The sequence below is a fragment of the Neopelma chrysocephalum genome, unplaced genomic scaffold, assembly GCF_003984885.1.
Source record: "Neopelma chrysocephalum unplaced genomic scaffold, ASM398488v2 Primary Assembly neopelma1_61b, whole genome shotgun sequence".
Taxonomy (NCBI): Eukaryota; Metazoa; Chordata; class Aves; order Passeriformes; family Pipridae; genus Neopelma; species Neopelma chrysocephalum.
In genome coordinates, this window is record NW_020897717.1 from 3,304,637 (window position 1) to 3,328,561 (window position 23,925).

The 23,925-nt window shown below is 47.3% G+C and overlaps 1 long non-coding RNA gene across 2 annotated transcripts in view; it reads right to left on the reverse strand.

The window, feature by feature from the left end:
* Positions 1–23,925, reverse strand: part of LOC113966871 — a 55,176-nt gene that overhangs the window by 11,872 nt on the left and 19,379 nt on the right. Inside the window, exons 3-4 of one of the 2 annotated variants that reach the window (XR_003533987.1) lie at positions 23,236–23,333; positions 14,340–14,440 (exon numbers count right to left, since the gene is read on the reverse strand). This is a non-coding gene — a long non-coding RNA (uncharacterized LOC113966871). Of the gene's footprint in view, positions 1–13,282; positions 14,441–23,235; positions 23,334–23,925 lie in introns of those variants that run through there. The other variant, XR_003533986.1, reaches the window with a different exon arrangement.

The following is a 23,925-nucleotide window of genomic DNA, read 5'->3' on the forward strand; positions in this document are numbered from 1 at the left end:
TGGTATCTTCAGGGGAAATCAAGCCCCTTCACAGAGCTTCTGTGCTCTGCTTCAAAGATGGCTGCCAGCTTCTCTGAAACTGCAGCAAGGAGGGGGGGGAAAGCCCAAGGTCACCCCCTCCACACACATTCCTTTGGCCATCCTGGCTGAGCTCTCAGGAGGCCGGAGCTTCCTAGCTCCTCTCTGTAGTGCATACTGCACTTTAGGACTCCACTCAGTCCACCACCCCCTCCTCTTTCTCAGAGGGGTCTCTAGCGAGTTTGGGGGTTTTGGTTTGTCCAGTTCTTACCCTCCGAAACTCTCTTCCTGCTGCTGGCTCGGGTCTCTTGTCCTGCTTTCTGCTGCTGGCTCTTTTCGTTTCCTCAGACAACTCTGTGTCTGCTTCAGTTGCATACCGGCATCTGCTGCTTCTCTTGGTTCTTATCAGTTGGCTCTTTGCCACTGCTCTTCGGACACTGCTGTTCTGCTGCTGCTCCGTCGCTGCTCCCAGCATCTCCCACTTCTGCTTACAGGGGAGAAAACTCCCCCAGCTCCTAGCCACAGGCACTCAGTCCAGCTAACACTGTTCCAAGTCCCTGCAGCCCCCCAACTGGGGGCTGGGGGGGGCAGAGGCCCCCAAGGGGCCGGAGCCCCTTCTCCTCGTGGCCTCTACAACATGGCCACCTCTTCTTCCCAAGAAGTACCACTGCTTCTCTTCCGGTCTCCAGAGATATGTTTATATTTTGCAGGAGCACTGATTGGGTCAAGCCCCAAGGGTCACCACCCCCTGGGGGTTACCACTTTCAGCTTCAGGGGGAAACCTGGTTCAAACCACTACACTGATGAAGGTCACTGTATAGGAAGGCACTTTAATTCCATGTTTAAAGTGACAATTGGATCTTTTTATGATCATGACCTGAAGGAAAACCAGATTCCCTATTAACTAGAGGTAGAGAACACTCCATTAAATGAAAGCAAGGAAGGTAGAATTGTGAGGTTCTTGTTCTCTTTCTTAAGGTTGGATTATTCTGTAGTTCTGCAAAAGCCAATTAATTTTTAAATGCCTTGGCTCCCCAAACTGCAAAATGGGGGAAAATATCTATCACACAGGAGAAATGTGAGATTTATTTATACAAATAACACTGGCAAGGTTCTTGGACGTTGTGAGATAAGGCATGTTAGACAAGAACAAAGTAAATATGGTTGATAGCTTTATCATGAAGTTAGTAGGAAATATCTTTGGCTTTGTTATGCTGAGAAATATAAGGAATGAACAGCCTCTTTTTACACTGTGCTTTGCACTCTCTTGCTGAGCATTCCCTGCTGGATAAAACTCAGAAGGACTCAGATGTTTTTGCCTTAGCACATCAGACACAACCCTACGAAGAGTGAAATGCAAACAGAGAAACAAACAGAAGCTTTCTTGTACCATCAAAGATGTAGAAAAAGGAGCAAGAAAAGGTGGCAAACCACAAAGTTTGCCCAACAGAGAGGCCAAAACAGGGGAGAGAAGCATCAAAAGCAGCCACACACATCTGAGAGGAAAGCACAAGTGAGTGGGAGGAAGACAATGCAATAATACAAAAATAAAGCCCCTGGCCCATTTGGGCACGTTCAGATTAAAGCGCAGGGGCCAGCCAGACTGACAACTATCTAGGAGCTCTTCCCCAGGGAATGAGGCACTGGGTGTTTTCTTTATATAATGAAAAGGCTTTAGGCCCTTCTCTTCATGCCAGCTCCCTTTATTACTTGTTCCTCAGTGAACTAGAGTCTTCCCCCCATGATGGCTTTCCCCAGAAGCCTTACATGAACCCTTAAGGCAAGTGCTGCTTTCTTCTGCCCACAACAGCAGCGAAAGGCAACATCCACCACACACACCCCACCACTGCCTGCCCCACCAGATCTACCAAGGTACAAAACCTTGCTAAAGACTTCTTTGGTTTTGTCCATTCTGAGGACAAAGGTCACAGAGTGTAGTCACATCTCAGGTGCTCTCTTTACCCAGCAGACTCTCACTGACCTAACGCAAGAGAACCATTAAGTGATGCTGTCCAGCTGCACTGTATCTTCACAGCCAGAAGAGCACGCAGCAAGCCAGCTCTGTATGGTACCACAGTGGTGCAAACTGGAAAGGCAGTTAGGAAATGTCCCTTCTCTCTGTAACTCCAGCAAAGATACACACATGGGGATACCCTGATATACTTTTTAATGGCTATTAAAACATTCAGTTCTTGCCACACAATTCAGAGTCCTCTGCGTCCCAGTAGCACAGCACATACAATGTAACACAGCCCAACAAATCCTGGGTGGGATGCAGGTGGATTCAAAGTCCCCACCCTTTCTAAAACTTTTCAACAAGAAGTCATCCTCAGAGCCCCACTCATCACCCCCAGGTAAATTCTGCTCCCATTTCAGCATCTTCTGTGCACTGCTGGAGCCTCAGTACTCCTCCTTGTCTGAGAAGGCCTCATAGTATAAGAGTCTTGTAGTTGCCCTTTTCTCCACTGTATTTGTGACCTCTGGAGTGGGAGACTGGTGGGAGCCCCTGGACACCACACTTGGGTGGCTGGGAGCAGTAGAGCAACCCAGGGACCATGAGAAAAGTTTGTAGCACTTCAGGCTTTTTGATGCCTCCAGGTAGTTAGGGTGTGATCCGGCCTCATCCTGCTTGAAGAATCTCTGGCCAAACTGCCCACTATTCTTTAATGAGATGCACGAAGCAGAAAGGACACAGCCTGGTTTCCCTCAGAAGCTTGGCTCACCCGTTTGATGGTAGAATGCTTTTGGTGTAAAATGATGGGGAAAATCTGAATATCAGAGCTGTTGTTTCTCCTGGCTCAAAGATTCACTACAGAAACCTGGTCCCTTTGCTTTCCTAGATCTAAGGAGCTTGGTTTGACTCCACAGAGATTAAAGGTGCTGAACTGGGAGGGAGGGGAGGATCCTACCATTAACAAAGGGCTGGCTGCAAGTCTGGTAAAGGAGTCTACTCCATTATTAAGATATATCCATTCCCTCTGGGAAGCCTTTGACCTGGAGTAAGGGTCTGAGTTCAGTGTCATTCTTCAGGCGGTAATTAAGCAGGAGGTGAAGAAAGCAAGCTCTTCAATCTCTCCCTCCTGCTCTTGTCTCATTAGACTTCTTGCACTATGTAACAAAAGTCCTTACCTGTACACAACCCTTACTTATTGCCAAGTATTGGGAAAGCTGTGACATCAGGAACTGTTAACAAAATGTCACTGAACTGCTAAAATCTGACAGCATCTGCATCACATCCAAACCACGGCAGCTAGTTTGCTCTCTGCACCTCCTTCCACGGCTACAATAAAAAGTGGGCAGCCCAGCAGTTAATGCTTGCAACTCAGAGTAATTGAATTTGCACAAGGCCCATTTCCAGCCCTGCTATTGTGCAAGTCTGGGAAAGGCACCAATTCTCCCTGTGTTCTTCCCCCTCGCACTCCTCCCCCCTCCCTGAGTGAAACAAAGTACCCATCAAGCAGCAGCCTTACTTGTCTGAATGAATTAATAACCGTAAAACAACCTGAGTTCTACACAGGTCCTTCAAAGCCATTATCAGGAGTCTGACACTGGCTATCACCCCCTCCTTCAGAAACAAAAGGCACAGAGGCTACATCAGGCAACTACAGAATGATCCAGCCTTAGGGAGAGAGCTGACATCTCACAGATACCTTACAGTAACATTTATCCATCAGGACTGACATAGACTAGACTTGAACCAGGCAATCTGGAGTTTTGTAGCCAACCTCCCAGCTCCTAAAGCTCAGAGCCTTAAAAGATTTAAGCATCTAAATAACACCAGCTGCCTGAAACCTAAATACCTTTGAAGAGCAGGGCCTCAGGATTACCCTGCTAACCAGAAGAGCCTAACTTCATGTCACTGGGAACACCACCCGATGATACTTGCAAAAAGGCAATTGAACCCACCTTATTAATTAAAGCAGCTAGTATCTTGCTTCTTAATAGGGAAGGCGTGCTCCTAAATATCCAAAGGGGATGTTTGTTTTGCAATTTCCCTCTTCCTTAATGGTAGGCAATGGCAGACTTTTCCCTGCCCTGCACAATCAGCCATGCTGCAAATCACAGCTATAAATATTTTGGTTTGCTTGATAGCTGTAGCATTTCAGTTTCTTTCACCTCAAGCTTCACCTCATCCATTGATGATGGCAATGCCATCCATTGCTCCTTCGTGGCAGTTTCTGAACTGATCTTCTCCTTTTAAGCTACATATGCTGTGGGCTCTTTGTAGACTTCCTCAAGCTCTGGATGCCAAGCTGATCCATACCATGTACCTGAAATAGTAGCAAAGGAGAGCAAGCTCTCGCCTTGGGCAGCCCAGGGAATATGCAAGCCATTTGCCTGAACCACCAGAGACAGTAGAGATGTCCATCTTTTATTGAGGAATATGGATTAGAGTGGGAAGCAGAGTAGATTGAAAAGGGGAAGAAGGAACGAAGAGGATCAGATGGGTAGTCAGGAGGACAAGGGGAAACATAAGGCAGGGGAAAAATGAAGCAACAAAGGCAGTGGGGGAGAGGCAGGATGTTTAGGAAGAAACAGGATTTGAAATGAAGGAGTGGGTGACTGGCAGAGTGGGCATGGCTTAGAGTCAGACGTGAAGTTTAGCTGAGGAGCCAATGTATGTGGAAGAGTGGAGATCGTGTAGAAGAAGGCAGTTGTGAGTATGGATGGAAAATCTAGTTATTGATATACTTAGACTCCTACCTGCCAAGTCCTAGCTGTGGCAGCAGTTTTGGAGTTGCTATACAGTGGTCTTAACAAGGGCCGAAAAAATTCAACAGCTTTTTACAATGGGGCTTGAGAAATGTCTGATATGATTTATGGAGAGGACATATCTAGCATGTGACTGGAGAGGATAAAACCTTGTAACCTGGAGACTTTTCCTAAGCATCATGTTGGAAGGCTTGGGCATAGTTTGTGAGTAAACAGCAACAGAAGGTGCCATTACTATTTCTAGAGGAAAAAGGGTAGAAAGGGTGTGCAGAGAACATGGATGGATTGAAGGAAAAGCAGTGCTGGTATTGTTGTACCTGGCCTCTTGGGCAAACACTTGCAAGTGCCCTAGATGAAGCTGGCTTTGCTACAGGCTTTACAGCTAATGCCATTTTAATTTCTGACATGTCACTAATGGAGAAAGATTTAACATGTATTTATTCAATGTCACTAAAAATACTCCAGCAGTTGCAGGGGAAGGGGATAGGGCTGATGCATGGGGGAGGGTGGGGAGGACCTGAACTTTTGTAAAGACTGAAATGTGATACTTGCAAACAGGATTTGGAAAGGTTCTCTCCCAGTAACTGCTAAGTATCCTCTGCCATGTCAAGCGTCATGTCAAACTGGGGAGACTGTGGGCAGAGGCTAAGAGAGACAGACTCTTCTCCTAAGTGCAGCCCAATGGACAGAAAGTAATTGCACTGCTATGGCATTGCCTGAACCTGGCAGGTTCTCACTAAAAACATGTACTCTTTCACTGCTAATGAAGGAAAAGTTTAATCTCATTTCACTCCAGGTGAGTATGTCCAGTACAGCAAGTCCCTTTGTCACTGCTAACATTCACTGTGTTAGCCCTCAGCGGTCATCTGGCCGGTTTTAATCTGTTTCACAAAGTCAGAAGGAAGTGTGGGGCAATAGGTCAGCTGAGAGGGCAGCTGGGTGCATCATTTTCTTCCTCCTTCTGCGTGGTGCAAAGCCAGGTCACTGGCTCCTATCCTGTGCTTCTCTCTTATCTATGCATGGGGAGGCTTGTATCTACAGCAAGGGGTGGCAGAGGCCCTTCTTGCCCCTGAGCTGGATACAGCCTTGGTGCACAGACTATGCCAGCTGTACCGATCTGCCCCTCCTTCCACATTGTGTGACCTGGAGGATAGACAACACACTGGGCAGGGGACCGTGACTCCCTGCCCTCCCTTGGTAAACCTTCCTTGCCTTCTGCCAAAAAAATGGAAAAAGGATTTAATGCTTCCTGGGCTAGGGGTGACCATGATGTCCTGACTTCTCCAACCCAACTGGGCATTTGGTCAGTTAATCATGAAGCAATAGCATGCTTCAGTATGCAGCTCACAGTATGCAGCTCTGTCCCTATGTTTGCTAGAGATGGGCTCACACAAAACGCTAGGATTCAAGCCTCCATGAGCACCAAGGGAATTCAGATCCAGATTAGACAGTGCTTGGATGCTTTGGTGATTGGCATCTTAGAAATTACATAGATAGACAGAGCACAGTGGAAATAGATGGGACTTTGCAGCTTTGGCTCTTCTCTCCTAGTTATAATTATTTAAGATGATGTTTCACATCACATTCAAGCTCGTGCGCAGATAGCAGCGGCAGAGAACAAGAGATCTCTGCCACCTAGGAGAGGATTATGTGGATATGACAATGTTCAAACCCACTGGGCTCTGCCACGCTGCATTATTTAAGCCCAGTAACCAAATTTAGTAACCAGCCCCTGAGGCGCTGAGAGAAAAACACAGCTTCCAGAGCTCCTTCCCTGCAGTCCTGTTGGCTTCCTCCCTTAAAGGAGCCACCAGGTTTTCTCTTCCTCTCTCAGCCCCACCAGCCAGGCCTGACCTCCCACATTGTTCCCACAGGAGCCATGGAGTCCTTTGCACAGGTGTAACACATGACCCAAGTACAAGACATCACACACAGTGTGAAGCCTTGAGAGCCCAGAGCACCTGCATGGGGAAAACAAGAGACATCCCAGCTCCAGGCCTTCAGGATGCAGGGCACAGAGGTTGCATCTGTGCAGTGAGGTGTGAGGGCAATCCTACAGCCACTGTATAGCCTGTCTGGACCTCTGGCTACTTCCCAGCTTTAGTTCCGTACTAGATATCCATGTGTGCTCTGGCTGCTCTGATGCTCCATGCTCTGCTGGAACTGGCTCTCACCTTCCTGTGAGCTTTGCAACTCTAGATAAATCTATGTATGAATGTGCCTGTTATTAAATTGTGTGGACAGAAGCAATTCTGGACATACAGACAAGCTCAGACTTGTGCTTGGGTGAAGATCTCTCCTTGCCTTCCTTGCCCACCAAGTGCTGCAGCTGGTGGGAAAGCGGTGGGCCCAGCTCTACCTCTCACCAGCTCTACCCCTCAACAGCCAAACAATGGCACTTGTTAACCAATTTTTGAAAAGGAATAAAGCAAAGGGAGACTGTGAGTCTTGGGCTGTAGGTCATCTGGATTGCGTTCAACAACCAGGTGCTATGCCACAGCAGGCCCTTGTCTGCCCAGTAAGATCAGAGTGCCCAGGTCCATGTATGTGGCCAAGGTCCCTGGAACAATCTATGGGAAGAACAGGGTGAATAGAGTGAATATTTAACCAGTGCTGTGTCAAATGCAAACACATGTCCACTGTGGCATTTGTCATCACAGGGCACTAATCTTTTACATACACTTGAGGCAACACAGCCTAACTCCCCGCTGATTCTGGCAGAGCTGGCTTGAGAGGCACAGAATTTACCTTGGCATGTGAAAAGGTCATTTCAGTAAAACCCAAGATCGGCCTCAGGGAACCATGAAATAATGCCGAGACCTGCTGGTACTGTAGGTGACTCCCGACACCACGGCTATTAACTGCAAGGCGTGCCCTCTCCACCACAGCAATCGGACGCCACCGCCTCTTAAAACTGTCTGCTGTCTCTTAGATCCCTCCCTGGCCTTCCTCCCAGAGCCCCAGAGGCAGAGAGTCAGAGGCTGGTGTTTACAAACACAGTCTTTTAAACCGTGTGTGGAATGAGAAAAAGGAGCAAGCCCGGCTGAAGGGCCTTGGGAGGAGCATATCTCATCAGAGCTCACATGGAACGTCTTCCTGAGCTGCCTTTCTCGACCTAGATGAGCTATGTCTGAGCTACCAGGACAGGGAACAGTATGGCAGGTCAGCAGCAAGAGGGCTCTCCAGGCAGTCAGGGCTCCTGCCAGATCTGTATCCTGTGAGCTGGGCCTCTCTGGTTGCTACCATTCCAGGGAGCCAGACAGCAAGGCTGATCATAAAGGCCAGCTCTGCAAGAAAAGAAAGAATTTGGGGTTGCATGGATGGTATCAGCCAGTCCAGAGGCCACGGAATCTCTGCCATCTTGTGCCATTCCCAGATGCCAAACTGTGGGTATTCAGGATTGTTTGGGCTTTTTAACTTCTTTGTTGTTGCTGTTTCTGCAATACTCAGCCTGACCAAACTCAAATATGGGTTATTTATCACATACCTCAAATGCCATGACACATATGGCTTATTGCACCAGTGCCCCTAAGCTACCCCTATCCCACAGCCATTTTATCTGTAAACAACAGGCTCTTTCCCAGTGCTCCTATTGTTCCAGTGACCACCAGAGCCTATACAGCATCGGTCTCTGCTGGATGGTCCTGGCAAGCAGGCAGGGACTCAGCATAAACTGAATATATACACTCAGCATAAACTGAATTCTCCTCCCTCCTTGAGCCCCCATGCCCAGTCAGCTCTTCCCTCAACTGCACAGACCCTCATCAAGATGCTGCAAGTCTTTGGCAGCAAGGATGGCAGTACTGGCTATCATGTGGACATCAGTCCTTGGAGAGCTGTTCTCATCCAGCGCAGGACACACACCTGTCAGCTGGCTCTTGCTGCACGGCACTGGGTGTGACGCTTGGGAGCAGGGTCATCTTCTGTGAAGCCAATTTACTCAAATTCTTTTTGAGGTCCTTTTTTTTCCCCTCTTGAAGGGGAAACTCTCCAGCATTGCTGTTGTGAGAGAAGTTATTCTGCAAGAACTTTTAAATAGCTGCCCATGGGGACAAAGTATGATGAAAAAACAGTCATTTCGTTCTGGTGTGATCACACCCATTCATGAGCCCACCTCTTTCCCCTCTCTCCAATCCACTGCAAATTAGTTTGCTCAATTCAGCTGCAAGCTCATTGCAGGCAAGGATGAGAGGACCACGGCTTGGCCTGTGACGGGACAGCTGCCCAGCTCTCCTCACTGCTTCAAACAAGCAGCAGAGCATGCAACGCTAGCGTGTAGCCTGCTCTTGGGAAGGGATGTGACTCCGCAGCCTTCTCTGGGGAAATAAAGTAACAGTCCTGGTGAAAGCACAGCAAAGACTTTCAGCGGCTGTAACTAACATCAAACCACTTGGAAAGGGCTTCTTGCTCTCAACTTCTCTGCCTCTCCCACTCTCCGGGAATCTCAGAAAGGGCATAACTGGAATCCCCGTCTGGGGAAGGGGAGGATAAAGAACACATAAACACCCAGCCTGGGATTTCCCACAGCTATTGCTCGTACCACACAGACAAGAGCCACGTGCGGCAGCTCCAAAAGTAACTCACAGGAAGGGAAAGGCGTGAGATTGTTTGTGTGAAATATATACACCAGGCCTCTGTTTCCCTGAATGTAGAAGCAAGGCCCGGGGTTTTGCCAGCAGCCTGCTGCCACCCAGCCTGCTCTCTTACGCTAGCAGGTATTCGTCTGCAGCAACAAACATCCAGTCAGAGGAGATTTTCAGGATGGGTTGCTTGGCAGGGAGGGAAGGGGCAAGTGGGTGTAGAAGAGGATAAACCTGTAATGTTCCTCAATTGTGGCACAGAAGCAGGCCTCAGATTTCCTCCTAGGGCTCAAACTCACCTTGGCAGAGCTCTTATCAGTGCTCAGCCACGCTCTCACGCAGGGGATGAGCCACAGTTGCCTGGTGCACCGGGCCCTTCCGGGAACTGCAGGCTCCATTCTTTTTCTGCCCTAGACTGACGCAGTTACAGCCTTCCTCAGGGCTGACCCAGTGGCAGCTGAAAGCCACAGGAGACACGTGGATGCAGCAGAATGAGACACACAGAAGTTGTGCTCTGGCACAGGCAGGATGAGGTGGTTGCCGGTGGGGGAAACTACTTGGGGGCTAGAAATCTGCTGATCGCCTTTACAGAGAAGCAGACTCAGGAGAGAAAACCCTTGTCAAGCAGTTGAGCTCTGTCCTAACTCCTCTGCATCACAAAGCACATGCCACTGGTGTAATTACCTTCTTGGCAGATGAGTACACTGGTCATGGCCCATCATTAGCTGCTGAGCAGCAGCCTTCCTTGCCAGCCAGAGTATCCTCTCTACAACACTAACCTCTCTGAGGAGGGAGGAGCAGGAGAATAACACTTTCAAAACAGTCTGCCTTGCAAACCATGACCTCAATATTGTTTGCACTGAAGTCCAAAAGCAGGAAGAAGATCAGTCTCTTCACATTTTTTGCGGGCATTCAGTAACTAACCTCTGGGACCCGGCTGCTTACGAGAGAGAAAATTTCTAAAAGACAGCAATAAAGAGGACGTGGGTGCAGGGGGAGGAGGAAAGCAGGGAGGGGGAGAGGAGGGATACGTATGTCACAGCTTACCTCAGAGCCAGAATTAGAAGCTGGGTAAAAAAAATAAAATCACAGCAGGAAATAATGTGTGGCTTAAAATAGCAACATCAAATGCGAGCGGGAATGGGGAGTGGGTGGCATTTGAGGTTGCTGCTCTGTTCCTCCCTCAATGGCAGGGTGATTAATATGTCTACGCTACTTGTATTTATGTAACAAAGGGCACTAAAGGCCAAAGCTGCATTTTCACTAACACTGCAGGGGAGTCTGTGAATCTTTTCTTCCCCCCAATAGCATTAAATGTGAGGATCTGCACTTGCGCTTCCTGACTCAGAAACAAAAAAAAAATCTTTAAAAAAAATCCATGCTTCAGCCCTGCACACACAGCTACATTTCCACAGCTTGGCATGGTGGCACAGAGACCTTTAAGGCTTTGAAGACATTCTGCTGCCTTTCACAGCTCCCCACAGAAAAAGCCTGTTCCCAGAGCACACCTGTAAACATGGTTGGGTTGTCTCTAGCTGGAGGCTGCGCTGCAATAGCAGGCAAGGTACCACTACATGTTCCTACATTTTCATGCTTGTTCTCCGTATTTCCAGTGAATCATAGATCTTTGAGATGGGTCATGCAGTCCATTTCCTTGCCAGCACAGGATTGTTCCCAGCCATGTACTTAAACCCTCACGTTTCCCTTGCAAGACAATGATTCAGACTGATCACTCTTTTCTCTTCACACTTTATATCCTGAGAACTCCATTAAAGACTCAAAAGCACTGATGTGTTTTGAAAAGAAAGGGATATTGTTCTTGGGTGCATCAAGAACTATTCAACCTACCAAATCACTGTTCACCTATGATGCTGAAGTTACCCAGCAAAGTGGCCTTGGCGGATCTATGGCACTTGTTTTTCAGACTGTTGTGATCTCCTCTGGACTAATAAGCAGAACAGGCCTGCTCTGAACTTGCAGTGAAAGGCAGGAAAGCATCCCAAGAGGTGTCAAAAACTTGCGTCCCAGTTGGCCACACTCAGCACCAACCACTCCTCTGAAAGGCAGTGTGCTGCTACAGTCTCCCCCCTCTGTGTTTTGTCCCCACAGAGAGCAAAGGCAAGAGCAAAGACCTTCCATCTGCACATCCAGCATAAGTCTGCCCCCGCTCCAGTCAGTCCTATCAAAATAATGCTTGCAAGTATCTGTACATGCAAATAGGATAAGACCAAGTTTGTCATGTGATAAAAACCTGCTGCACGGGCTTGATCCTGATATTTCCTGACATCAGCAAATATCTTTGATATAAGTTGGGCTGTGCTGCTGTCAGAGTAGGGAGAATCTGGCCCAGATCTCATGCAAATCTTCACACAGGCAGGCAGAGCAGCACAATTTGTTTAAACATGGCATGCTGGTGGTTGCAGACAGAAATCACTCCCAGCAACTCCATCAACATGCATAATATCCTGCTAGTTAAATCCAGCCATGGTAAATATCTCCACCGTGTTATCCCTCCAAGCAAATATAGTACCTGTATGGAAGAAATTCCTCAGAACGTTTCCTGTCTGGAGCTGAAGCTTGCCAGGGACTGAATTTCCTGTGAGGCTACAGTTGGGAATGCAAAGCAAATAAGCTAACAAGAAAATGAGATGATACGAATTTGGACCTGCTCTACACAGATCCTCCTCAGCAAGCACATTTCCCTCCTGTTTACATAAAAATGAAGCGCCTAGATTTTCAAATATCAGTTGGGTTATTTTTCATTAGTAATTCTTATTTTTACCCCACTGCCTCCCTTTCTACCTGTTTTTTTCCAGCTGCAATTCTGTGACTTACACATCCTGAAAATTAAAGAGGTTGTTTTTGCCAATAGCAAAGTGATATGCATCCTTTCAACCATCTGGAAATGGATTTTTTATTCTTCCCCTCTCCCAACCCCACACGCACGTGCACACACGCAACCGAGTCTTTGTCTCTTGGAATCATTTCCCGCACCAAAGCTGATGGCCATGAAAAGAATTCAATAAAAATGTTCCACAGGCATTAAGAGGCCAGACAGAAAAAACAAAGTGACTTCCTGGGCACTCGTTCTCATCCAAACTGCCACCTCATGAAGAAGTGATGAATGCAATGGAGCATACGGTTCAGTTGTTAGAGATTAAGAGAGGTAGTTTAAGGCTCCTGAGTTTTTTCCTGGCTCTGCTACAAACCTCCTTTGTCACTGAGAGCAAGTTGCCTACTTGCTTAGTGCCTCAGCCCGCCCCCAGCCCCCCACCCCATCAGTAGTAAATAGGGATACACTTTCTAACCCGTGTGATGATCAATGCATTTGTGTTTGCAATGTGAGCTGATCTCCAGAGATAAGGAAGTAATCTAAAGTGAAAACTGCCATGAAAACTCTATGCTGAGCCTAATAGAGTCAAGCAGGACACTTTAGGAGCCAAAGACCAGACTTGATCATCCCTTGCCCAGAGGCAAAATGTTAAGTGAGCTATGTCACCACGCTATCCAGATGACTGCAGGTCTGCAGGAGGAAACAAAGAAGAGCCAGAGCCACACTGACTGGTACAAACATGCTTATGGTGTCCAGCTGAGAATGAGTAACAGCTGCTTGCTCATCATCCTGATTTCTGTCACTACTAGTGTTTCTGAATGCTGAAGTGTCCCAATGCTGTGACTCAGGGCTGTGAGTCATGGGCTGTATGTCTCCACCGCATGGAATCACTCACTTGCTCTCTTTGATGAGATTGCAGAAATCACAGATCATCTTGGGTCTCTTACAGTGGCAGGTCTTAAAAATATAGACATATTTACAAACACATTCAGAACAAAGCCATTCTGTCTCAAATACTGTCTACTGGGGATTTGTATTAGAGCTCAATTTCACATACACAACCCACCCAATAAATCTAGGAAGAGTCTTTTTTTCCTTCTGTGGACATTTAATTTCTATATCCTCAAAGTCTGGCTAAACAGGATGCAGTGCAGGTAGCATTCAATCTTTTGCTTCCCCTGCTTTTACCAGTCACATTTTTAGACCTGAAATGCTGACATCAAGGCGACACAATGCTTTTTGGCACCGGATCTGCCTCATCCTTGTCAAGGCTCTCCAGCCTTCCCAGTAAGGAAGCTTTGATCTAGTGGCATTCTACTAACCTCAGTGCTAGGCTGCAATTAGTTGCACGCAGGGCTGCAGCAGAAGCCCTCTCTGAGTTGGCTGTCAAGACCTCAGAAAAGACACCAGATACTGCCAAGGTATCATCATATCTGTGTTGACCACATACAATGCAGCAGACTATTTTCCCATCTACAGACTGCAACAGCAACCAGCTGCGCATTCAGGAGCTCACCTTCAGTTTCTGTAAATTCTCTGTTGATGCAGGTGCAGCTGAAAGAGCCACCACTTCCTCTTCAGATGAGGGAGAAGGGGCTCACCTCAGCACTGACCTCACTGGCTGGGAACCTCCTGCACTGTCCACCCATACAGCACCTAATCAGTGAAGTGGAGGCCCCACACTGACAAGAGTGGGATTGCCGATACTCCTCTAGTGGCAGCACAGTTTGTGTTGGCAAAAGAGTGTTTCTGTTGGCATATGCCTCTTCCCAGAATTGATTAAGTCATGCCTGGTTTTGCAAATATCTCTGCAGAAAGGTGTTTTGCCGGCGTAAAGATGTGGTAAAGAATCACTCTCTCTGCTCACAGGCAGCCTGAATCCTTCCCACAAAGGTAGACAGAAGATTGTGTTGGCAGTCTCTCTGAGTGGGCTTCTGTGTGCTGGGACAGGGTGAGTGCACTTATAGATCTGGAGTAGTGCAGACAAACACCGAGATCCATACTAAGAAAGCAAACAATGCTCTGAGCACAGGGACTCCCGGGTGATAGGAAGTGACTTCAGCACACCAATTCCTCTATTCCCGTAACTCTCTGTGGGTTTGCCAACAATCCTTATCATCCTTGCTGAGAAAGGAGCGGTTTGCTAACTGATTACATCCGCGTTTCCTTACTGTGGTCAGTCAGTTGCTGCATACCAGAAACAGCTGGTACAATTGATAGATAAGCACACATCTCAATGGATTTTCCTCTGTCTGCTGTAACCACATCCATCCCTGCAGCCACGAGACAGGCAGTTCTAGAAAGGAGTGAAACAACACAGAGCAGTTTTGTTACCAGTTTTAGTTTTCTAGAAACCCTAATCCAGGGAATATTGACTTTTCCCACATTTCCATACAAAATACTGCAAGTCTCCGTAATGGCAGGCAGGATGGTCCCAACCCTCCCTACCAGTCCCCCCAACACAGCACATCCCACAGCCCAACAAGACAAGACCCCTGCAAACAAGGCAATTCAACTGCTGGACCAAGAAGATGCAGGGCTCAAGACCCAAGATATCAGGACCCCCGAGATACCACATCTAAGCCAGGATCCGTGCCCTGTGCTGACACAAGGTCGAGTCTAACAACAGAACCTGAGACTAGCCAAAAAATGAGCAAGACCAAGTTTTTTGAGGACAAGCATGAATGCATTTGGAATTTTACCCCATTTTGATTAAAGCTCTCTGCACCTTGAGTTCAGCATTTTTGGATAGCCTGAAGGCACTCTTCAAATGCAACAGCACGGTTAAGTAATAAAATGCCTCACGATCACCTCTAGTCCAAGCACATTGCCCTCTTTTAAGCAGCACATCATGACAACAGTCATCTCAGGCCAAATTTCTCTTCAATTTGAGTCATAGGAGTATCATCAGAGATGGAGTTAGCCTAGTTTATTAAGTGACTAGAAAACAGCCAATATTATTTTGGTTTCTGTCCTTTTTTTCTGTATTAGTTCCTGGAATCTGGTTTGTACACATGACCCTTCCCTTGCTGTGAGCTCACACCATGAGATGGGCAGGAATGTTCAAATAGCATCTTCTTTGACCTGTCTGGTACTGAGACATTTGTTGTTGCTTTTTTTGAGGTTTCTGAGAAGCTCCCACAAACCTCTGTCCCCCCATCTCCTGAACTGCATCTGCAGCATCCAACCACAGTCCCTCTGGAGGGCAGCGTGGCTCTCACAGTGACGACACTACACTCTTAATTTGTTCCAGTCTGTTTCACACTGACATTTTAGCACTGACGTCATCAGCTGCTGAAATTTCATTGCTGCTGCTAAGAATAACAGCCCTCCTCATCCACCACCTTACACCAAATAATTATTTTAATACAGTAGGGATCTAGGCTTATCTTTTCTGACACAAATCAGGTTCTGGTGGTTAAAAGAAGAAGTAAGAACAAAGCATTGCAGATGCTTTTCTGTTCTGTCAGCCTGGGACAAAAAAAAACCCAACCCAATACAAAAATCAAGAGTGTATTGCTAAGTGCTAAGAGTGCTATAAAAAATGAATGGGAAAAGTTCAGACTGATTTGTTTAAAGCAGTTGGACAGTCTTAGGCATTGCAAATTGCTAAATAGCCTAGGCTACAGTCTGCCCCAGCAGTCCCTTACAAAGCCCCTTCCAAACTCTCTGAGGCTTTGTACCTTGAATATTTACTTACACTGGTGCAGCGTGGACATAAAGTACTAACAAGTCAGAATTTCCCATTGACTTTGGGGCCTGAACCAAATCCCATTGATTTCCGTGGGAGGATTTCTATTAACTTGAATGGGCATTGAATCAAACCTAAATTGGCAGTGCTCTGCACCCATTTGGCACAGTGTAGTTCTCTGCATAAGGTGGAGAATCAGGTCCAAAGACACTAAGAAATGCTTTAATTAAGAGCATTATTGAGGAAAGCAAGCTTTTCCTTCATTAAGCTGATAAACCAGATTTACTCTATACTTTTAATGGCAAAGGGTCAGATTTTCAAAGACATTTGGTCTAAAGATGAAGCTGAGTGCTTACAGGATTTCCAAGAAATGCTTAAAGGCAAATCAGGTACTGTGAAACCTTTCAAATCAACACATCTGTATCCTTATTTACATGCTTTCAAAAATCCTAGGAGCTACCTATTTGCATTTTTTGTAGCCTTATACACCTATTTTGGTAGTGTTCTAAATCTCATCAGAAGTTATAAGATGATCATTGCCTGCAGCCAGCATCCAGGTATACACACTGATTCCTGATCAGGCCTGGGCCCTCTAAGGCACACTGAGAAGCAGCTGCAGTAACTGCACCAAGTATTGCCCATGGGTATCTGCTCCCTGTGTCCCCCCATTCCCCACAGAAGAACGGCACGTCCATCGGGCACAGCAAGTCATCTGCAGTCCCTTATGGTCAGGAGTGGCAAAGGCCTTTAAAAACCAGACATGCAGAGGTCCTGGAATTGTTATTTTCAATCCCTGCTAGGGAAGTCAGCGGCTAGCACAGCTTCCACTCCAAAAGCTGACCTGAACCTAGATGGACTCGCATCTGGTCAAGGAGAAAATTCTCACAACTTCTTTGTTACTGCTTTGCCATCAACTCTGAGGTCTGGAATAATTTCCTGTGTTGCTGCTGACCTTCTCAGGCACCTTCCTCTACTGCTTGATCTCTAGAAACTGATGCCTTCATTATCTCTGCATCTCCCTTTACTACAGAATAACGCACGTTTTAGTAGCTGGCACTTCTGATGGATCCTTCAGTTACTCAGCAGAAGTTATTTTGCCTGGCTATTATTTTTCATTTGGACTTGAGTGTTTGGCATGGTCTTTTTCTGGAAAGTACAGGGAGATTGATGATGAGGCATGAGAGACAGACATCTCTGCTTAAAAATCCTAGAGGCTGCAAAAGAGAGAAGATGAAAGCGGCATTGTCACACTAAGAAGCCTTCCCCTGAAGTGCCGCAGGGGAAGAGATCGGGAAAAGGTTGATGATAGAGAGGAAAGCAAAGAGAAAGTGAAAGTGGTGTCAAAGCCGAGCCTTGAACATGAAGTACAGGAGCTAGGAATGTCTCTTCTGACCCCTGGCAGCCATTCTTTTTTGGCCTGAATCAGTCAGCAAGGTCACATGCCACTGGGCCAACAGGAGCATATCTCTGAGCTGACGTGCCTCTCCCAGCAAACGTCAGGATGGGCTTGGTTGGAAGCCTGAGGGATAGTTGCAGCCACCTGATTTCCTCAGCCCCCGTGCTAACCTCTTCCTCTCTTCCTCCCCATGACTAATTTCCCTTCACCTCCTCCCACGCAGACCCCCAGTTCCTCACCCCGTGCATTTTTATGCACAAAAGACACTTGCTAGATTACACCACCTGCTACTGGGATAAGTATCAGGTAAAGAGATAGGAATGTACTGAGCAACAGACTCCTAAAAACCAAGGAAAGGAAGAAAAATTTCTGCTTGGCATTGGCACAGGGGCAACTCTCAGACCAGCTCCTTCTGATAAGAGACCTGCTTCTGGGTTGGAGTTAAAAATGTGCTCTTTAAAGAAAATTTAAGTTGCTAAAAAAGCTGCTCACTACAAACAATAAGGCCTCAAACACTCTCATGTCTGTGCTGGGGAGTCAGAGGGCCAGATCATACCAGAGCTGGTTCAGCTCCAAGGGGGTAAGTCATGACTTGGAGCCACGCACTGAAAGCAAAGCTGTGCCCAGCAGGGTTCCTGGGTGTGAGTGGGAATGGTGCTGCCCCACCATATACATTTTTGCTTTCTTTTGCTGACATCTACAAAACTGCTCCCAGCTTCAGGCTGTGGCTCTGGTTCTGTTCCATACCAGTTCTGCCGTGGTGCTGCGCCACCAAGGAGCAGTTTTGAATCTCAGCTTTCCCAGGGCGAGCAAGAGGGGGAATAGGCCTATGGTTTTATTTGTTGCTTACACCAAAAAGCATTATCTAATTAAAAATCATTAGAAACCACATCCATTTGCAGAAATGGCTCCGCTTCAGAGGAATCTCTTGAGGCAAATAAGTGAGTAATTTTTAAGGGTTTATGAAAATAGCCTCTATAGTTACACTCGCTAGGATAAAATTACAAGTGTTTTCAATCCTCATACTTTGGGGCATAAGTTGATCCTCAGCTGGGGGCCAGGGAGGAATTTCCTCCCAGAGGATATTATTGTTCTGCGAAGTATCTCATGGGAGATTCACATCCTCCACAGTTATCTGGCATTACCCACTGGAGGGAAAAAAAAAAAAAAAGAAAACCCAAGAAGAGGTACTGCTCAAAACGAGCCAGTGCTCCGGTCTCCTCGCATCACACCTCGGGGGCCCGGGCAGGGGTGGCCCCCGTTGTTGCACAAGCTGCCCCGTCCGGTGTTGTAAGGGACCCCGGAGGTCCGGGAAGGGCGCGGGACGGTCCCGCTCCTTCTGGGAAGCGCCGTGACTCACCCACCGCCCCGGGACCCTTCCCGGCGCGCCTCCCGCCCCGCCCCTCGCCGGGACAGCCAATCACCGCCCCTGTATTTGCATACCGCTCAGGGGTGCTCCTGGGATGGCGGCGGGGGCTGCACCTCCCGCTCCTCTCCCGCCACCGCCGCGCCGTCGCTACGTGCGGAGCGGTACCCCCTCGGGAAAGAGCGGAAGGTGCATCCTGATGGAAAGCATCCCTCACCCTTACTTTAGGATGAAAGAGTGGTAGGGTTTTATATACGGGGTCAACAGAAGCACAGAATTGCCCGGATGACCCTCAGTGGTCTGGGGTGCAGGCTTCAAACCTGTAGCTGTCTAGCGACAGAGTGGTTCAATTCCACCTTTCGGGCGACAGACAGGGACAGCAGCGCTAACACTGCATACCTTTTTGCCCCTGCCAGGCCTCCAGCCAGCCCTCGAGGCAAAACACAGCACCTTCCACCTCCTCCAGACCTGTCACCATAGGCATACATTTTGGTTACCCTCTTTCCACTTTTCTCCCACATCACTGGACTGTGCTGGGCACAGCCAAAGGAAGGGAAATCTCCCAAGGGTGCCTGGGTGACAATTCTAGATTTTAATTGGATTCTTTTCTGTTTAGCATATCTTTGTTAAACAGTGTCACACATCCTACAAGAACAGAAAAGAAGTAAATAACAGAAGCCATTCTCTAGCTCTGCTCCATATTGACGATAACCCATCTCCCACCCACACCACAACAAAGATGCTTCACTTCAGCAGTAGGCATGGGTGCTAATAATGTCACCCAGCCCCATGAAAAATAAAGGTTAGCATCAAGCTAAAAAACATATTCTTCAAGCAGAAGGCATTTATTTCATGATATCCTGTTGCAGCAACTCCAGTGGATGATTTGTGGAGCCTCTAGTTAAAACGAGACCCCAACCACCTGGACCACAGGGGACAGCAAGGGTTGAGAGGGCATTTTCACTTTATTTCCTGGCCCCACGGGCTGGAAGGGCAATTCTGCCTGGTGAATTCCAGAAGAAATACTGAGTGAATTATCAGATCTCTGGTGTTCCTGGGTGCTTTCTGAGGGATGCAGTGCCATCCGGAGTTAAGTAGGTAAGCACCCCTGAGGATCTAAGCCAGAATGACTGTGCTTCCTTTACACAGAATGAGTCACTCCAGCTGAAGGCCTGGGAGGAGGAGGGAAGGGCACTGAGAGCCCTGACACCATTCCTGATGGCTGCTACTTCTTCAAGTCTGCAGACCCCGGAGCCGTTTAGAGAGGAGCAGCCTTGATGCCAGCACAGCACATCATTCCAAGAATATGCTGTCCCATTATGGGAAATCTAGGGGGAAAAGCCCCTCTGAAGCACGTGCCAACTTCTCTATGGCCTTGCAGGAGATGTGCGTGCACTCTCCCCGGCACAGCTGGGAGCGCCCCAAGTCCCAGATGGCTATCTGCTCCATGCCACTCTGCCTACCAGCCAGCCTCCCCTGCCCATAATGAACTGTCGATGTGGAATTTCTCTGCGGCCTCAGAAATTGGTATCTGCGCCGCAGTTTGGCTGGGGGGTTGTGTTTTAGGGGTGAGGAGGAGAGTTGGAAAGTCCTTTGCCCAGTAGTGGGCAGCTGAGAATCCTAGTGCTCCATGTCAGTTACTAAGCAGAACATAATACGGCTCTTTCATGTGGTGTTTATAACTGAACATGCTGTTTTGTGTCAGCCTGATTTTTTTTTCCTTCCAAGAAGTAGTTTTGGATTAAATTATGACAATTACATTCTTATATTCACCCCCCCAGCCAGCCCCCACCCTTGCCCTGCGTGCACACAAACACAAATGGGAATTATGTGCTTTGAGCGCGATTTGAACTACACAGCCTGGGATCTGTGCCTGGCATTGAGTTCACTTTTTTTCCTCCAGAACAAAAAGGCCACATCCACTCTGCACTCCTTCATTGCCTTAGGATAAAGTAAGATGGTCAGATTGCTGGTGTGGGTGATTTGTCCCTCAGGGAGTTGATAGGGAAAACAGACTTTCAAGCACATGACAGAGGAGGCTGGCAAGGTCCCGCTGGGGAGGTCATGGTAAGCAGCATGAGGAGAGCTTTGTGAAATCCCCTGTGGATCCCTACTTGAGATGCTTACACATCCCCAGTCTGGCTCCTGTACCTGGGCAGTACCTCATCTGGGGAGTAAGGCAGGCACATGGCAGGAAGCAATCCCATCTTTTTGGGCTGTGCCGTCCAGGGCTGCACCTCTAGCACATGGTTGAACCCCAGGAAACACGGGTGTCCATTAGGACAGGAGACATGGCAAGGCTGCTCTCACAGCTTTAGCTGACACAGTAGGTGGGACAAGGCCTTAAGAAGCAGGGCACCCTATATTTTGGTGCTGTTTTTTAAACACTGGTTGGAGAAGAACACCAGTGTGGAGGCCTGTGTAGATGATCTGTCTGTAGGAGGGACATTTTGCACAATGCCATCCATGTCTTGTCTGAGTCGGCTTTGTTTGGAGTCGCTCATTAGTCAGGCAAAGCTTCCAGTGTTTGAACCTGAATGTCACTTTCTTCCCTGACAAAGGGCCAAATTAAGTGGAGCCAAAGGCCTCACCACTGGTTAGGAGGCAATCCAGGGGTTACTCAGAGCCAAGACCCACGAGAGCCTGGCTCCTCAGCCGAACGTAATCTGCCTCCTGTTGTTTTCCCCACGGAGTCACAGCACGGTGAGGAGGATGTGCTGGTGACAGATGGCTGACGCGACTTGCTAAGTGTACGGGTGACTGGGCTCTGACTCAGCAAGTGTTTGGTTACAAGAGATTGGGAGCATGTGCTTTTGCATTGGTAACAGTGGCTCTAGCTGGGTCTCCTGGAGGACCAGGCATGGGCTGTCATCTGAAGCCTGTGGCTGCCGTCTTCCATGGAAGGAAAGCAGGCACACGTGGCCCATTAGGGCAGAAAGTCAGGCTCCTAAATTACTGTTTACATTTGTAATGGATAATGTCTGAGTGTGTATAAATATGTGACGTGCCAGTGGTGGTTAGATGTCCTACTGGCCTTCAGAAAGGAAACCATTCGATATCCTGGCCTAGAAAAACTACCATCTTGCTTGGAGGGAGTAGGACTCTGAAAACTTCTGTTGCAGTTGAGTCACTAGAGGGGGACAAAGACCTAGCCTGCATATGCATCCATCTACCAGTTCCCCCACTGCAGCTGTGGGAGACACCTTGGAAAAGCAGCAGCAGAGATGGCTCTGATCTTCCTCAGGTCTGAAGGTGCCCAACTGCTGGGACAGCTTTCTGGAGGCTGAGCACACAGCTGAGGATCAGCAGTACTTGGGAAACAAAGCCACTCCTTTTCCCCCAAGAAGCAGGATGGCACATGTATGTGCATGTGCAGGTTAGCAGCCTTTATGTTGGCTCTTCCAGCATTTCTCCCTACCTAGAGCCTGACTGTCCATAGTTTGCCTGAGCTCTCAAAGGCTAAATTCCAAGCACTGCAGAGGACAAGATGGTGTCCCCCAGGCAGAGGACCTAGATAATCATTTATGTTTACAGGCACATGCCATTTTTCTCCTTTCTCCTCTTTTATGAATGGGAAAGAACTGAATTTTCAGGTCTGGATGGGTGCCAGGAGTTACTGTTGTCTCTGTGAGATAAAGACGTCATGGAAATATTGGAGGAGTTGAACAGAGTGTACCTGTGTGCATCCCACACATGCACAGACAGCCAAAGTGGCCGTGGCAAGCAGCACAGCAGTGCTTGCAACTAACATATTGACCTGGAGTGCTTAAAAGCTACTACACATGCTCTCCTGGTGAAATGTCGGCCGTAATGACTCATACAAATGGATCGTGATACGCAGCCCTCAGCCCAGCCAGGCTATGTGTGGAACCAAGACACTCCCATTTTCTCCCCTCCAGCATGCTTCCCTGACCAAATCAAGGACTGAGCCATTTGGCTCTGACTAGAGCTGGTCAGAACATGTTTCTCTTTTCTTCTCTTTTCCCCTCCTTCACCCTTTGGAAAATGTTGACATTTCAGCAAAGGGCTGAAAACCCAAATCCTGAATATTTTCCATTGGAAAATGCTGGGGGAAAGGGAGGGGAATAATCCCCACACTGCCAACAATCAAACCTCTTTGGCTTTTAAGACCTTGGGGTTTATAGGGGGGGCACATTTGGAGGTCAGTGAACACTTTCTATGAAAGTATCTTTCCTTTCAAAACCAAATTTTTCACTAGAAAAATGTTCCAACTGGCATAATTTTCACTGGTGATGGTTTGGACCCTCTCTACATCTAATTTGGACCTGAAGAAAATGTAATTCATTTTATTGGAATATAAGGCACAAGTGACATTCCCACAGCAGAATTAATATATACTTGGCATTCTCAGTATCATGAGACTATACCCTGATATTCTTTCTTTGTCAACAATGCTGTTCACACAATCATCTCAAGAAAGTTTGGAACCAGGTCTCTGGAGACACCACACTCCCACCACACTCCCAGAGCTCCAGTTGACTTGCCTCAGACCTCAGAGCACATTCCAGAAGGGAACTTACCTTTCACAAGATCACATCAAAGGCTGTAAAGGAAGCAATATGCACAGAAAGGCGTTACCTGTAACTATCCCTTGAGTAACTGATAGCACAGAAACACACGGCATTTTGTTCTGATGTCTTCAGCTGATTTACATTTCTGTCTGAATCGTAATGACACATCTGTTTCATCTTGGTTTTGCACATTATTCTGCTTTCCTGTAAGTTAAAAATAAAAAAGAAAAGGGACAATGTTAGCATAACAGAACACACATACTTGTAGGAGATGAATTGTGCCCTAAAACTTTTTCTAAATGTGGCTAATAGCAGGTTACAGTTTATAAAAGGAAAGATCTTAAAATGGGCACACGCTGGTCATAAATAAACTAAGGCTGCAACCTTGCAGAAACTTTTAAAAAAATAGCAGAGTGAAGTTCAGAATAACCTTAAAAGACAAGCAATGGGAATAAAAAGCTTATTTGTTTGAAGACAGATCTTTATCAGTTGTGGGACATCATGATAGCAAAGGAGTAGATTCAATGATCCAGAGAACCTTTTTAATTTGTTGTGCCCCTTTCCCTGTTTTTTTTCCACACTGAAGCTTCCCAGTTACTATTTACATTCTCTCTGGTATGACTTAGCAATTGCACTGCTGCACTTCACTCTGATTTAGTAGAGGTCCCTATCTCCTGTCACTCCCAGGTTTTTCTGAACTAACCTCCTGTATTTTAATTCAGTCAGCACCAAAGAAGGGGCATATTTGACTTCATCAAACCCCCATTTTTTATTCTTTTCAGTTTAGGAACATCTT